This window comes from Garra rufa, chromosome 2 (genome assembly GCF_049309525.1).
Source record: "Garra rufa chromosome 2, GarRuf1.0, whole genome shotgun sequence".
Lineage (NCBI taxonomy): Eukaryota > Metazoa > Chordata > Actinopteri > Cypriniformes > Cyprinidae > Garra > Garra rufa.
In genome coordinates, this window is record NC_133362.1 from 64,465,580 (window position 1) to 64,484,013 (window position 18,434).

The 18,434-nt window shown below is 40.7% G+C and overlaps 1 protein-coding gene across 1 annotated transcript in view; it reads right to left on the reverse strand.

Moving 5' to 3' along the window:
• The window catches only part of LOC141326040 (NACHT, LRR and PYD domains-containing protein 3-like), an 83,482-nt gene that overhangs the window by 54,662 nt on the left and 10,386 nt on the right, over nucleotides 1-18,434 (reverse strand). The window lies entirely within an intron of this gene.

Here is an 18,434-nt window from a genome sequence, read left to right on the forward strand (position 1 = left end):
TTGTTTTTTTTTTCAACTGAAAAACACAAAATGCAAAAGGTATCATTTTGATATCAGCTTGTACTTTATGAAATTAAACTTTTATTTTAATGAATTATATGCAGTAATAAACATGTAACCTAAAGCTGCATGATTCTGGATAAACTGATTTTTTTTTATTATTAAATTGGAGATCAAAATTGTCTCACAATTTTAAAGTAGACAAATTCTAAACAAAATAACTTCATTTACTAGTAGATTTGACAAAATATTCATTGAATATATATTTTTAAAAGACTAAAGCAAACTAAGTTTAAAAAAAATTAGTCAGTGTTTAAATTAAAGTTTTTTTACTATTAGAATCTCCTGAATGAATGATTTAATGATAAATATTTTTTTAAACGTGCAGTTATGGCCACCTCCTGGCAGAAGAGGGTAAGTGTAACAATACATACGAGTTAAGATACTTTAGTTTTTGATTGCTGTTGTAGACAATAAGTGTCTATACCCAAACTATAAACTTTTATCCCAGTACTTGTTACGTAAATGTCTGTAACAGAAATAATGATCATGAAATAATGAAATATTTGGTCAAACAGACTGTTTGTGTTGCTCTTTTTGGATCAGCAGCAGCATGAATGCAGGTTTGAATGACTAACACCTGTTTCACATCGTAAGCATCAGTGGAGCATGATGTGAAACAGTCGTTATAGTCACTGCTGAATTGTTAATGCATTAATAAGCTGTATGCAAATAGTGAGTTCATCATTGAGTGCGATTACATGGACCCTTTTAATGCGATATAATGAGATTTTGGCAATATTGCAATTCAGTGCAGTACAATTCTCCAGACTCTCTTGGTCAGTAACAGGCACGTGCCGGGGGGGGCATACAAATACAAAATAATGCTGATTTGTATACAGCCTGTTACTAGGGAAACCTTAATATTTCAGCGCTCCTAAAGCGCCCCCTTGTGACAGAGAATGACTTTTTCTTTTCCACATTTTTTCAGCTCTTTATGGTCAAATTATTGCAATTATCGACCTACGTTGTTATGCAGCAAACACAGAGTTGTAAATGTGAAATTAGTTAATGTGCCTTCTAAAAATCTAAACAAATAAGACAGTAATATTTATGTTTTAAATAAATATAATAAATGATAAACTCGATTTATCCCTTTTAATGGTATAAAGGCTGAAATTCCATTGTATAAGATTTTGTTTTGTTTTGTGTGAAGCTGTATCTGAATTATAAATCATGCCATTTTATGCCTTTATATTCTACCGTACATTGTCAAATCCTACTCATACTGTTCATTTTACTTCTGCGTCTCTTAAAAAGGGTCACATATTGCCTTAAATTGATATTTAATATATTTTATTACTATTTTAAATAGTGAAATAAAATAGTGTAATAATACATATATGTGACCCTGGTCCACAAAACCAGTCTTAAGTAGCACAGGAATATTTGTAGCAATAGCCAAAAATACATTATATGCGTCAAAATTATATATTTTTCTTTTATGCCAAAAATCATTAGGATATTAAGTAAAGATCATGTTCTATGAAGATATATATTTTTTTAATTTCCTACCATAAATATACCATAAACTAGTAATATGTATTGCTGAGAACTTCATTTGGACAACTTTTAAGGCGATTTTCTCAATATTTAGATTGTTTTGCACCCTCAGCTTCCAGGTTTTCAAATAGTTGTATCACAGACAAACATTGTCCTATAACAAACCATACATCATTGAAAAGCTTATTTACTAAATTTTGAAAAAATAAAATAAAATAAATACACTTATGACTGGTTTTGTGGTCCATGGTCACATATCAGCAAGGAATGTGTCACAATATACAGTACAGTATTGCTGTACTGATGTTTTGAGCACAGCCCTGTTTATGGAGCCCCTTTTATAGTGAATAAACTATTACTGTTTTTGTTGTTTGAGTCCTGAAACACAATTAAAACTTCAAATAATGCATATTTTGTCTTATTAATGGCATTGTTACTTGTTACATAAGTAACTGGATGCCTACAATGAGGTGATGGACCCGAGGGGCTCCTTAATGCCTTGTTTCAGATGCCCTTTTTATACTTTGAGCACCTGCCCCTTTAAAGGTCTCTGCACGGCCCTGGTCAGTAATTATCAAAAAAAAAATTTGAACATTTGCATTTGGACAGCTATAACAGGGCCATTTTATAAAATGGTTTTCATCTAATGTAGCTAAAAGTCTATAAATACTAAAAGAAAACAAAAATTCACAAACCTAAGTAAAATTATATATGATATGATTCAAAACAAGCATGTATTTATGGAAATTGGGCAAAAAAAGGCAATGTAATAGTTATTAAGCTTAAAAACAATGCATCTCTATATTAAACTACATGGAATTACAACTATAGCCACTAGATGGCAGTATAATACCACTAGTGGGCTTACACATTTTACTAGAACAGGGCTTTTTTATGCTTTTTTTTATGTTTTTGAATTCATATGTAAATGATACTAAATCACTGTTATAACATTTCAAATCACATTCAGCCAAAGTTTACCACTTCACTTATACAGACATATCATATTTGACAATTTCACATGATTCTGATTACAGTGAAACATGACAATGATATGTAAAGTCTTAAAAACACAAGTCTTAAGAATTTTGTCACTTATTTATTATACAAATCTCTTATTTACAACAAAATATGTGTGCATCTGTCTGTGTGTGTAATCATGCTTAATGAACATAATAGTTTAACCATTTTATTTCTGTGTGTTTCTGTTTGTGAGTGTATTGCATATTAAAAGGGGAATAGAGTTAAATAAATGAAGCGGCCTTAAGGATGATTTACAGATCCTGAGCATCACTAAAGCATCAAAACTTGTGTAGTAAGTCCTTCTGATGTAATTCTAGTTCGCTGCATTTTAATGTTACACAGAGCACATGCGTTCACAGTAGTGAGAGAAAAAAATGCCGCGGATTCCAAATGGCAGATTCAACAAACAGCATATTAAAAGCGCCTAGAGTTAAATAAATGTAGCGGTCGTAATTAAATATATATTTCCTCCATGTGTTTCCTTACAGCTGTGTGAGCAAGCTGCTCTGTAAGACAGCCAATCAGAGCAGAGCTCCTCATTATTATGCAGGAACCTTCCAAATAAGGCAATAACAGAGCATTTAATTCTAGGGACAAATCCTTGGGTTGTAAATGGACCTGTTAAAACCATTTCTGCAATTTTTTTTTTTTGCCCTTTCCTATGCCATATACCTTCTATGTAGATATCAGAGAACAATTTAAAATATTGTTTCAATGCATTCTATGGCACCTTTAACTGATAACTATTTGTGGTTGTTTACAAAGCTTTATCTAACTCTTTATATATGAGCTAATTAAAGAAAAAAAAACTGCTACAAATCTAATATGGCAGCAAATCATTCATGAATCAAACTGATCCAGTTAAACTCACTGACTCAATGATCTGGCCACAGTCTGTCAATGCACTGAATCTGTTCTACTTAAATGAGGCAAGAACCAAGAAAAATATGATCCTCAAAGCTGAGGATTTTACTGATGAAGTGAAAATAAAGTATTCTAATAATCAAATCCACAAGGAAAGGGAACATGTTTTTAAATGAACATGAAATAGTTCTTTAAAACAAACTGTTCAAAGAAGTCATTAAGGAAGTTTGGGTATTATTTGATTCTCATAACTGGAAAACGTCTAGGTTATGTATGTAACCCTGGTTCCCTGAGGACAGGGAACGAGACGCTGCGTCCTGGTGGACACTATGGGAACTGCCTTCAGCGTTACCTGTTCTGAAGCTCTTGTAGAACAACGACAATGAACAATGAACATTGGCCCACGCCAGCCTATGACGTCATTAACAAGGTGCCTACCAGTATAAAAGGGGCGCTTGTGAATACATCAACCATCTTTTTGTCTGACGAAGACGTAAGTGGGGCCCGAGGCATGGCTACGAGACACAGCGTCTCGTTCCCTGTCCTCAGGGAACCAAGGTTACATACATAACCTAGACATTCTCTTCCGGAGGGAACTCTACGCTGCATCCTGGTGGACACTATGGGAACGTCTCTATCCACGCCGCCATGCTGAGGGATAAGTGATCAACTGACTGATTGAGGAGTCAAGAAGGAACATCACCCCTACTTCCAGCGAGAACCGCTAGGGCCAGAGCCTGAGCTCGACCTACTAAGTCAGCTCAGAGCTACGTCCGTCACGGCTAGCTCGGCTACCTAAGCATGGAACTCCTAAGAGTGGAGGTCTGATTCTCTAAGCGAGAGGAGACCTAACTACACTCACCGCTACAGAAAGTAATGAAGCTTACCACTAAGTCTTCATACTAAGCAGGGTTCTGAAGAGCGGAGGCTTCAGAAAGACTCTCTAAACGAGAGGAAGCCTGGCAACACTTTGTGCTTGCGGGAAAACTCTGAGAGTGGAGGTCCCAAGACCCAGCTACACTCGACACTGGAGGTAATTCATGAGGCTCACAGAGCCGGCCTGACAACGCTCAATCTTTAGGGAAAGAGCTCTCAGGAGTGGATATTTAGCCACGCTCAACACTATAGCAGTTGGTAAAGCTCACAGAGCCAACATGAACTACTTAAGTGGAGCTCCCAAGAGCGAAGGCTGCAGTTAGATGATTTCTCAATGAGAAAAGGTCTAACTGCTCTCAGTATAGACTGTAAGGAAAACGTGTTAAAGCAAAGGTCCTCAGCAAAACGCCACAGGCGAGAGGGGACCTCACAGCACCACTTAAGAGTGGAGGCTTCAGCAGAAAGACTTTCTAAAATGAGAGGAGTCTCTACGACACTCATATCTAAAGCTTCAACACTAAAGGCAGTTAGTGAAGCTAAACAGCCTACATAAACTTCCTGAGTGGAGCTCTACAGAGCGAAAGCTACAGCTAAACGATTCTCATTGTGAGAAATACGTCTAATAGCTCTCAGTCTAGGCCATAGGAAAGGCTGTGAGAGCAAGATCTTCATCATAACGCCACTAGGCGAGAGGAGACCTAATCAGCAGCGCTTAAGAGTGGAGGCTTCGGCAGAAAGACTCTCTTTACCGAGAGGAGGCCTAACAACACTCCGACCAATCTTGCTCTGAAAGGGGGGAAACTCCTAAGAGTGGAGGTCTCACTTGTATGAACACAATAGTCAAAAGGAAGGCACCTGACCACACTCAGCACCTAAAAACGATTAATTATGCAAAGCAAAAGATAAATCGTTTTAGTGGAATTTCAGAGAGCGGAGGCTTCAGCAGAGCGATTCTTGACTCGAAGAGGCCTGGCAACGCTCACCGTGGCAGGAAAATCTAGGAGAATACAGACAAGATGGCGGCGCGCACAGATGCAGCGGCTCCCCTTTTGTTATGTGTGTTTTTGTTTATATGTTTGTTTTTAAATGTAAAATTCAGTCGGGCAAATCCATCGTACAACCGTCAAGACCTTCTGATTATCGGACAGCAATCAAAACAAGCTGTTACAAGCTGTTACATACCGGAGGAGATATCCAGAACACCGGGTTCTCCTTGGATTGTTTCGGGCCCGGCAATCGATGAAGGCGGCGACGGCACAGGAAACAAAAGCGAGGATGCCGGTCCGGCCTACTTGCTAAGCTAAGGAAACAACCACACAAGCCATCGCTACCCAGCATTCTTCTCAGCAATGCTAGATCCATGGGCAATAAAATGGACGAACTTAAACTGCGAATATCCATGAACAAATTTATCGAGGACTGCAACATTCTGATTATAACAGAAACTTGGCTTCACCCGCTCATCCCAGACGTAGCCATTGAGCTAGCGGGCCGCACAGCATTTCGCTGGGACAGGAACAATTACTCTGGTAAGAGAGGGGGGGGTTATGCATTTATGTGCACAACAGCTGGTGTGCAAATACAAAGATCATAGGCTGTCATTGCTCTGCTGATTTGGAGTATCTGACAGTTAAATGCAGACCGATCTATCTTCTGCGCGAATTTACCGCTGTTATAGTCACTGCTGTTTACATTCCACCAGATGCTAACGCTAGCGCAGCCTTAGGCTACCTGTACAATACAATAAAAACGCCCATCAGAGCACTTACCCAGATGCATCCCATATCATTGCGGGAGATTTTAACCACGCAAATTTAAAGGCTGTTCTTCCAAAATTTCACCAACACATTAATTGTGCTACCAGAGGTGCAAGGACATTACACAAGGTTTACTCAAACACTAAAAACGGACTTAAATCAATACCTCTACCACATCTTGGCCGGTCAGATCACCTATCCATACTACTAATTCCAGTGTACACACCTTTAAGGAGGAAAATTCAACCCACCGTAAAAACATGGCCTGAAGGAGCATCCATGCAGCTGCAGGACTGCTTTGATAGGACAAACTGGGACATTTTTGAATCAGAAGACCTGGAAGAGTACACATCAACTGTACTCTGCTACATACAAAACTGTGTTGACAATGTCACAGTAGACAAAAACATTAAGATCTACCCCAACCAAAAGCCCTGGATGATGAAGAAGGTCAAAAATTTCCTCAAAGACCGCAACAATGCCTTCAGGTCTGGTGACAAAGCACTGTACAGTATTTCCAGAGCTAACCTGAAGAGAGGCATCAGAGAGGCTAAAGCAGCCTAAAAAGGGAGAATTGAGGACCACTTCACCAAGAACAACCCACGGCTGGCCTGGCAGGGTCAACAACAAATCACAAACTACAAATAAAACAAACACACGACTGTTAATGGCGATGCTACCTTGGCTGAAGAATTGAACTGTTTCTTTGCTCACTTCAAGGTGGAAATGACAAGGTCAGTTAATCCTCCTCCATTAGTGAATACACCCCCATTAGCCACCAGCAACCACATACTCACCCTACAAGAGCATGACGTGAGACAGATGCTCAGAACAGTTAACCCAAGGAAAGCATCCAGACCTTATGGCGTGAGTGGTAAAGTGCTGAAGGTCTGTGCCGACCAGCTCTCTGAGGTGTTTACGAAGCTCTTTAATCTGTCCCTGTCTAAATCTATCGTTCCATCCTGCCTGAAGTCCACCACCATCATACCACTGCCGAAAAAGACTGCTACAACGTGTCCTAATGACTATCGTCCAGTCGCACTCACTCCAGTTATCACCAAGTGCTTCGAGAGGCTGGTCTTACGGCACATCAAAGCCAGTCTTCCACCTACCTTCGATCCACACCAGTTTGCATACAGAGCGAACCGGTCCACAGAGGATGCTATCACCACGGCTCTTCACTCTGCTCTGACACACCTTGAACACCAAGGGAGCTATGTGAGGATGCTCTTCATAGACTTTAGCTCAGCTTTTAATACGGTAAACCCGGACACACTCATAATAAAACTTGCAGACTTAGGCCTCTCTGGAACAACATGTCTCTGGATCAAAGACTTTCTTAGCAACCACCCCCAGAGAGTCAAGATAGGCCCCAATCTCTCCTCCACCATCACACTCAGCACTGAAACCCCGCAAGGATGCGTGCTGAGCCCTCTACTCTACACCCTCTATACCCACAACTGCTCTCCTACTCACCACACCAACAGAATCATTAAGTTTGCGGATGACATAACCGTGGTCGGTCTTATCTCTGATGATGATGAGTCTGCCTACAGGGACTAAGTCCAAAGACTAACAACTTGGTGCGCGGATAACAGCCTCATCCTCAAATCCTCAAAAACAAAAGAACTAATAATAAACTTCCATAGAAACAGTGCAGACCCTACACCACTGTACATCAATGGGGACTGTGTGGAAAGAGTTTCAGATCACAAATTTCTGGGTACATACATCTCCTCAGATCTTACATGGACCACGAACACTACTGCGACAGTCAATAAAGCACAGCAGAGGCTTCATTTCCTCAGAATCCTGAAACAAAACCACCTACTGGAGAAACTTCTGGTGTCTTTTTACCGTTGCTCCATTGGAAGTGTGCTGACATATTGCATTTCTGTGTGGTATGCCAGCTGTTCAGCAGCAGACAGGAGAGATCTTCAGAGAATCATCAACATAGCCCAGAAAATCATTGTCTGCCCCCTGTCCTCTCTGGAGGTCTTATCCAGCTCTCACTGCATCAATAGAGCAACCAGGATATTGAAGGACCCATCCCATCCCGGACATCATCTGTTCAACCGACTTCCTCGGGCAGACGTTTCAGGTCCATCACATCATGAACAAACAGATTCAAAAACAGTTTCTACCCCAGAGCCATTCGTTAACTGAATGCCCCAAAACCACCTACATAAACTTTCAGTAGCTAGAACAACATCTGAAATATTGCACAGTTTTAAAAACTAATATTTGCACAATATTTACGAATATATCAGGGCATATCCTCAAGGCATCATTGCACTTCTGTTAACACTGCATTTTGCCCCTGTTACTACCGATAACTTGCACATTCATATTGCACTACCTAACATAGGAAATACATTGCTGCTATTCCTGTTTTATTTATTATTTGTATCTTTTAATTTGTATTTTTTAATGTCACTGTGTGTGTTACACCCAATGATTGCTTCTTCAATTTCGTTGTAACTATACAATGACAATAAAGGAATCTTGAATCTTGAGTAGAGGTCTAGAACAACACAACTCACTAAAATGAGGGGAGACCTAACGACACTCAACCCCAGTATAGTAAATACGGCTCGAGCAAAGCCTGCATACTAAAATTACCACCTGGACAAAGCTTTAAGCGCCTATACAGAGTTCAATGAACTCTGGAGGTCCAACACAGGGCTTTCGCCATGGAAGACCTGCTGCATTACGCCTAGTATAAAAAGCGAGGCTCAAGGGAGCCTACAAGCTACTAGAACTGCCCAAGATGGAACTGTGAGAAATCGGCTTAAATGTGAACCTCAAAGGGGGTGAAAGTCTCAACAGCACAACTCTCAGCGAGAGGAGGCCTGAATAAAAACTACTCACAGGGGGGTTTACCAAACTTTCCTTCTCTAACATTCGAAGCAGAGCCCTGGGGAGCGTGGGCTTCAGTGCACTGACTCAATTGAGAGGCAGCCTACAACACTCAACCCTAGGTTGCTTACACTATCCTTTTAGAAAGGGGTGGATATCTCAACCCCCCCCCCCCCCACCATGCAGACTCTACTACGGGACGGGGGAGTAGGTGTGTAAACATGCATATGCAGGTATAAAATTGCCTAAACTGAGCTCAAAACAGCGGAGGCTTCAAAGGACAACTCTCCAAAAAGAGAGGAAGCCTGACAACGCTTAACCCCTACAGGAGATATACAAGTGGAGGTCTCGACACTATCTCACAAACGAGGGGAGACCTGGCTACACTCATCACTCAGGGACACTAGGGCTCAGTTATGGAGCCCAATACTAAGTCTCACCCAAGCGGAGCTGGTAGAAAAACATACACACATATACATATATACACACCCATATATGTCAGTTTGTGTACCGGGCCATCAGATTGAGTTTATCAATCTCATCATAGGCCCAGCCCCAGAGTCTTAGGAGGGCGGAAAAGGCAGGCGGGTGAACAAACGTGAGGGGGAAGGGAGAGGAGACCCTAGGTACCCGCTCCACGCCTGTTGTTTCCCTAAGATCCCCTCTCCAACGCCGCGCGTCACGTCTCCTCTGAGACCTACTCCTACTCGGCGGAGGGCCTCGAGTGGCCACACTAGCCACCTGGTCCTGCCTCTGGTCCTCAGACTAGGGCATGCTAGGCTTTCCCCTGCGTTCAGGTGGGAGCGTGGACCAGCGAGGGATGAAGAATCTAAATGCCGCTGAGCGCGCCTTCGCCTCCCTGAATTTATCGACCACCGTCTCAACGCATGTGCCAAACAATTCGGAAGGCGAAACCGGCGCATCGAGGAGAAATCGCTTCTCTTTCTCCCCGATGTCCGCCAGGTTCACCCACAGATGTCTCTCTTTGGCCACCAAGGCAGCCATGGCCCGGCCAACCGCGGTCGCAGTCTGCTTGGTGGCCCTCAGAGACAGATCAGTGGTGCGGCACAGCTCAGTCACCTCGTAAGGGGAAAGCCCCAGAACCCGGACCAGATCTTTTAGTAGATTAGCCTGTTACGCCTGCATCACTGCCTCAATGTGCAGGGTGGCACCAGCCTGACCCACAGCCATGCACCGGGACGTTTCTTTCCGCGGTTTGGACGGCAGGGCCGGAGCCTTAAGTGTTGATGTTACCCCCGCTGAAAGATAGCTAGCCAGCGTATCTTCCACGGGGGGCATCGACACATACCCGTGCCCACGCATTCCCTCGACATCAGCATAGTTAACATGCTGATGTCTGTGAATGCAGGCAGAGTATGGCTTATCCCATGCCTTTTCAACCTCATTATGTAGGTCAGAATGGAATGGGAGGCTAGCAGGAGGTGGCCTGTTATGGCCAGGAAGATATCGCTCATCTAACCTACCATGAGCGACCTCTCCCTGCGTGCGCCTCCACTGCAGATCTAATCGCACAGCGGCGCGCTCCATAACGGCCATCAACTCCTCATACGCGGGGCAGGCAGGCTGAATGAACTCAGAAGATTCCTCTTCGTCCAGCCACTTCCTGCTCGCCCTGGCTTGCAGCCAAAAGACCACTCGCCGCTGGATCGGAGGATGTAAGAGATAATACATCCTCATCCAGCAGCGCGCCCTCGCCAGCCGCTGGCGAGCGTGAGACACAAACTCCTCTCTCAAACCCGTCAGCGAGCTCCACCTGTGAACTCCACGATCACTTTTATACTGGTAGGCACCTTGTTAATGACGTCATAGGCTGGCGCCGGCCAATGTCAAGTTCATTGTCGTTGTTCTATAAGAGCTTCAGAACTGGTAACGCTGAAGGCATTACAAAATTTCAGGTTTTTCAGGATGGTCGGGAACTGGGGACTGTTTTCTCATCAGTTTTTTGAGTAGGCATTGTCTGCCTCGTGTTCTTGGAGAAAATGCCACTGATTCAATCATACTACAATATAGACGGGCAATATCTGCTAGCGATAGTTATGAAGCACCTATGCATCCACATATTTGAACATAGTGATTTAGTGAATGTAAATGTCAAACCTCAGTATGTTTAGTTGACAGTGTAGAGAAGGCTGACTATAATCAGCTTGCTTCCATTTACTGAAAAAAGTGAAAGTGAAAGTCGTGATGTATTGTCAAGTAGTGTTGCTTTCGTCAATGAAAATTATGACTAAATATCGTCGTCAACAAACCTTTATCACGTGACGAAAATGAGACGAGACGAAACGAAAATGCTGGTCATGTGACCATGACTATAATTAAATGTTTAATGTAATATCGCTGACGAATAAAATCGAGACTAAATGTGGTTTACAAAATAAAAACTATGCTAAAATGTCTCTTCATTTTTGTTGACGAAAACGAGACGAAACGAAATGTTATAAGGTTAGATTGATGTGCGCATGCTCAGTAGCCAGAGCTGTATCCCTTCTATCCTAAACCGCAGGCGACGTCACTTTCTCAAGCCCCACTCGCGGAATTATCTAGCCCTTAAGCTCTCCTTAAGTAGGTTTTATCTTTACTTTCTTTGGGGTCAAAGAAGGATTGAAAGTGTGATTTCATAATGAATTATACATTTTTTATATTATAAACTATATATCATTTTTTTTCGTTTACTTCTCAACTTTACAGTTCTGCTGTGTTTTCATGGATATTTTGTACTTTTTTCCCATTTACTGCACAATTACTCAACTACGCCACCAAGTGGCTTATAAAAAAATATAAAAAAAAAAAAAATCACCTTAATGATGATCTAAATTTAATCTAAATAGTTTTTGGACATTGCTCTATGTGTTAGCGATACAGTACTGCCATCTACAGGTTAGTGGAAAAACTTTTGAAGATATAGTTAAAGAAAGAAAGTGCAATGACCACTTACATCCAGCAGAGGCCTTAGGGACTAATTTCATTTTCACTTTATTTTTCTTCATGCTTCAACTTCTCCTCACAACTTTATGATATATATTTTGTAAATATATATATTTGAACATTTTAAAATAAATAAAAAATGTGTTTTTTGTAAAAGCGTAGAATTTTAGTTTTTTAGAATTGCTGAATTTTTGTCTTTCATCTTTCTTTTATCTGCACTTTTCCCTCTCTTCTCTCTCTTTGTGTGAGTGTGTGGGTGGGTGTGGGTGTGGGGGGGAGTGTTTTTTTTTGGGGGGGGGGGGGGGTGTTTGGGGGGTGCTGTGTGGTGTGTTTGTGTAGAGTTGTGTGTGTGTGTGTTAGGGGCAGGGGCATGGTGTGTGATGTGTTTGTGTAGAGTTGTGTGTGTGTGTGTGTGTGTGTGTGTGTGTGTGTGTGTGTGTGGGTGTGTGTGAGAGTCAACATGCATGTTCCATGTTGCATTTGTGCTCTAGTACCAGTCTTTCATTTATGTATGAACATTTTCAGATTTATAGCAGATATGTTGATTTTTTATGCCAATTTCTATATAAATGCTCCCTGTTGCAATTACACACATGTGAGTGTGTGTGTGAGTGTGTGTGTGTGTGTGAGATAGAAAGTTCGTTCCACTTTGAATTTATGCTGTAGGACCAGGCCTTTATTGAAATGTTAATTATTTTAGATTTAAACTGGATTTACTACTTTTTTTGGACAAACGAAATGAAAAAAAATAGCTTTTTTTACTTTTCCCATTCATTTTCAATGTGGAGGAAACGGTACATTTTTTTTTACACACCTTTAGAACAACCGAATTAAGTCCGGATTTTTTTTGTGTTTTTAGATTGATTATTTAGGAAAAGTCACAGAGTCTCATGCCCCTGAGATTAAGGGAACTTCTTAAAAAAAAGAAGGAAAACTCCAGTGGGGTCAGCCTGACCCCAAGGAGAGCTTAAGGGCTAGAAGACGACTACAAACGAAGTTAAGTCTGACACAGATAAACGGACCGATGGCCGGCCAGCTGGGGTTCGTCTTTGAGAGAAAAAGAAGAAACGACATTTCTTCGAAGCGTTTCCCCTCAACTCTATCGTAAAAAGTTTCATTATTCAAAGCTTTTCAACACGTTGTACACTAATGACATCTTGTGGTCAAAGGTGGAAAAAGTTTCTTTTGCATCTCAGATGCCCAAGCGATTTTTGAACAGTTGCATTAAATAGATCAATTTGTGCTACGAAAACCATAAGAAATATTTTACTTACACAAGGTATAAATGAATTAATCTGTAAATAAACTTATAAAAATATAAGCATGATTCAGGTTGGCATAGATGATCAAAGTAAATTAAAAATATTGTTAAGCTGACTAATATTATTATTAATTAGAAGTGCTTGTGAAGCGGGGATTACTACAAAATGAACATGCACAAAACTACATGTACATATTTATTCGTTATGATTTATTCTTAAAAAGTGAATGACACTTGAAACCTGTGCAAGGGGCTTGTTATTTGATTTTGTTGTAAATTCAAATTAGAGCATCTTCAATGTCTGGAATGGATGTATTCTTGAGCCTATAAGGTAACAATAATATAATAAGATAACCTTGTTTGAAATGGGTTTGGCTAAATGAAAAGTTTGGTTTCGTCACTACTAGATACTTATACTATATTGACTGGGTTAAATAAAATTGCATTACTAAAAAGAGACTAAAATACAATTTTTATTGACTAAAACTAGACTAAATGTAATCAGTTTTCGTCGACTAAAACTAGACTAAAATGTCATCAGTTTTCGTTGACTAAAACTAGACAAAAATAGTCATGGGTAATTCTGACTAAAATAAGACTAAAATGCTCAGACTTTTAGTTGACTAAAACTTGACTAGACTAAAAAGAGTATGAATGTGACTAAAACTAATAAAAACTAAAATGACAGCTTCACACAAAGACTAGACTAAAACTAAAATTAAAACCGGCCGCCAAAAACAACACTATTGTCAAGTATGGTGACCCATACTAGAAATTGGTGCTGTGCTTTTAACCCATCCAAGTGCACACATACAGCATTGAGAAGTGAACAGACACACAGTGAACCCACACCGGAGCTCAAGGGCACCTCAGTCATAGTATTAAAGGTGGAAAGAGCGCTGTTCATTCACAATCCCCACCTTCAATTCCTGCCAGTGTGGGAATCCAACTGGCAACCTTTAGGTTTCAAGCCCGACTCTCTTACCATTGGGCCATGACTGCTCCATATGGGAGATAAGCCTATACTTGTCACCTGAATTACAAAAACTCTTTTGGTCTTCAATGATGCAAAAACAATATCTGAGAGAACAGAGCCAATTTACAAGAGAACACTGTATATTTAAAAGCACACAGTATAGATGGGAAAATATCTGATAGCTATAGTTATGACACACCTAGTTATGGGATGATTTTAGACTCAGATTAATAGATTCGTGCACAATTATCCATGTACTTCATACATCTTATCCATGTATCTTACTAACCACAAACAAATGCCTTTCAATTTTGAGATTTGTGAATCAGGTGACACACATGCATTCATTGACGTCGAGTCAATCTTGTTCAGTTCATTTGGATTTTGAGACTTCATTTTCACAGTTTACAGCATTTTACACACGAACAAGGCCCAGTGCAATTTATTAACGTGTGCAAGATTTGGAAAAATAATCACAAATTTGAATCACTACACTGAAACAAATGCTTTTAAACTGGTGTCTGCAAAGTTAAGAATTACATTAATGTGCAGCATTTTGTTCAAACAGAGACATATTTGTTGATACGCGTGCATTCATTTACATCTCTTTAATTAAATTTGATTCATTTGAATTTTGAGAGTTTCGTTCTGTCTATTTAGATTTGCTCAATTCACACAAACAGAGCTCGCGATCCACACGCAGCTGAGATGAAGAAAATCAGCGAACACCAGATGACATTATAGCTCCAGTCACACGGCAGGTTGTCAGTTATTCATTCCTTGTAGTATTATTATTATTATTTTTATTATTATTATTATTATTATTATTATTATTATTATTAAAGGGCTGTTATAGTAGCTAATTTAAGCCATTAGTAATCGCATGTTTATATTAAATTAATTATACTATATTAAACCAATAAGCCTTTTATGGCTATAGTGCAGCATATTCTCAAGTGGACTCATAAACCCTACTGGCTAAAGGAATGACAAGGAATGTCTACAGAAATAATGGCTAGAACATATTTTATTTACTTATTACTAAACTGTTTTCTAAGTGTCGGCTGCAAAGATGAATTTGACGATGATGATTTGCCATATCCACAGTACAAGAGAAATATACCTTTCATAGGACTTACAGTAATGAGAGAGTGTTTGTTTTTAGTTCTTTTGAAATAGACATTTCAAGCTTCCTATAGATAGCTGTATTTCTCATGTCCTTGAGTTAAGCCTGAGTTTCTCTTTATTTTTGTTCCGTGCTCCAGTTCCACCGAGACAGTAGAAAGATACATCTAGTGGTTAATTAAAATAGCTCGTAGTACAAGCACATATTTGCTCATGTGAAGAGGATGCTTTTTCATGTGAAGAAGACCATGTTTTTTTGTTTGTTTGTTTGTTTTTTCGTTAAGTACTAAGCCTGGGGTACATAATAAATAATAGATTGTATCATTCAAATTCAAATAGCCAACATTGTGAATATAAAACATTTGGAAATTGGATTATAGCACTGAACAATAAAAAAAAAAACATCTCCAGAATTAAGTCACGATGTGAGATTAAACTCTGTATCCAGAAAATGTTGCAATAAAATGTTATTTTTATGTGAAAAATGTGAATAGAATAATTGAATTTAAAGAATAAAGTCGCTGTGTTTCGAGAAAAAAAGCTAAAATTTGAAGGAAAGTCTAAATCAAATGCTGAGAATAAACGCTCTCATGTCATGTTCATTTCATCTCACCTTTAGTGGCATTCTCCAAGTAGGTCAGAGAGTAATGCTTCCTTCCTTTCCTCATTCCATTTTTCACAATTGATTTTTGAAACAAGTTTTTAATATTAATGCATTAATTGATTTACATTTACATTACAATTAGATTTAGTCATTTTGCAGACGCTTTTATCCAAAATGACTTACAAATGCAGACAAATGTAAGCAATCAAATTCAACAAAAGAGCAAAAAGTGCTAGGACAAGTCTCAGTTAGCTTAATGCAGTATATACATGGGAAGTGTTTTTTATTATTATATTACAAATGAAAAGAAAACAGAATAGAAAAAGAATAGAGCAAGCTAGTGTGAGGTTTTTTGGTTTGTTTATTTGTTAATTATATAATAAAAAAACTGATAGTAAAAAGACAAACAACATATATTTTTTTAAAAATAGTTTAGGGCAGTGGTGGATGAAGTACTCAAATCAAGTACTTGAGTAAAAGTACAGATAAGTATAATAGAATATTACTCCAGTAAAAGTAAAAGTACTCTTTTTTCAATTTTACTTAAGTACTTAAGTAAAAAGTACTGAACTATTTTGCAGTTTTATAAAGGCTATAATTTTATATTAGCATATATCATTTTTATAATCCTACTGTTCAAAAAGCCTTGGATTTTCCCAAAATAACCACTAGCCTATATGGAGTCAAGATAGATTTTTGTTGTTGATATGGACTACGTTGACAAGAGTGATGTTCACTGTGAAGCTTACATTGCGACATACCTGTGAGAAAAATGATTTGACCATATAATTTTCACCAGTAAGAAAAAAGTGTTTTAAAAGTGCTTGTTATTTTGCAGAACGGCACAGTTATAAATGATATGAGAATAAGGCCTAAAGTTAGGAAGAAAAATGTAATTATATTTTCATAATATTTTTCTTTTTTCTCAAACATTGTCTGTAGTGTAAAAAAAATACCCTGGCCAAATGCCCACAGAAGGCACCTGTCACAGTCCTGTCTGTTCATCTGGTCTCCCCCTGTCATTTTGTCACCATTTGGTTGTGCCCTCGTTTGCCCTCATCCCCGTCACCTGTGTGTAATTATTAGTCATCTGTGTCACCTGTGTTTAATTAATTATCTCCCTTTATAAGTCTGTCTTGAGTTCCCTGTAGGTCTTTGATATTGTTTGATGTTACGTGTGTGGATGTTCCTGCTTTTTCCTGCCTGTATCTCTAAGTATATATTAAATATAAGTGTTATTGTTAATCCTGTCTCCTGTCTCGTCCGTCCAGCACCAAACTGTTACAGAAAGGTCGACCGAAACAGTCACGCGTGTTTCCCTGCTTTATTTTCCGGTTTGTTCTGAGTTTAGTTTTTTTTTTTTTTCTTAATGGATATCCCTGCCGTCCTCATCATCCTTCTGGAGCAGGGAAACCGCTCTCTTGAGGACCACACAAGAGACTTTGTGTACCTCGCGCCACAGGTGCATTACCCGGACAGGGAGGGTCCTCGAGAGAGCATCGCCGATTACATCGAGTGGGTGCTGGTGTCCAGCAGAGCTTCGTTGACCGCGAAGGATGACACCAGCCCTACTCCAGAGCCCAGCCAAACATCACCCCGACATGCAGAGTATGAGCCCGCGGACGGAAAGCCTGAGCCCGGAGCGACAACAGTATGGTGCGCCGATGGGATCATAACCTCCGACCAAGTGCATGAGCCGGCCACTACATCTGCGACGGTGGAGTGCTTGGTGGAGCAAGAGAGGGCGGTAGAGAGCCCTGCCCACTGCACCACCACTGGGGGTGAGCATGAGCACTACTCTGGGGACTTTATAGACTTCTTTACAGAAGAACCAGTCTGCCCGGATTTCCCACCCACCCTCCCTCTTCTGTCAATGCCTGAATCTCCGCTGGTTCCGTCCAGCCGTCCTGAATGTCCGCTGATTCCGCCCAGCCGTCCTGAACCTCCGCTGGTTCCGTCCAGCCTTCCTGAATCTCCGCTGGTTCCGTCCAGCCTTCCAGAAACCCCGCTGTCTTCTGTCAGTCCCCTTGCTCACCCTCAGTCCTCCATCTGTGCAGTGGGCTCGCCGCAGGTCTGCCAGCTTCCATCAGCGTCTCGGCTGGAGGATCCCTCATCTCCACCTCCAGCCTCAGAGTCCAGAACTCTCCGCCTTGGCCCTCCGGATCCTCGGTGTCGCCCAGGATCTTCGGGCTCTCCGTCTCCGCCTCGGGCTCCTCCTCCACCTGCTCTGCCTCTGTCGGTCGGAACCCTGGAGTCGACAGCCCGTCCTCCACCATGGCTCCTCCCTCCGTCGGCTCCACCGTGGGTCTTCATGGCTGTGGCCTGGGTCTTGCTCTGTTCCTCCTGCTCCGGGTCCCTCCTGTTTCCTCCCTGGCTCCTCCCACCTTCGTCACCCCCTTGGACTTTGTCTGTTGTCCCCCTCCAGGGGTGCCGTCCACCGCCAAAGCCTCCTCCCACATGGACTCTGTTTTTTCGCCCCTCTTCTACTTTTTTTTTTTTGTTTGTTTCCTACGGCGCGAGGACGCGCCTTTTCGGAGGGGGTGTAATGTCACAGTCCTGTCTGTTCATCTGGTCTCCCCC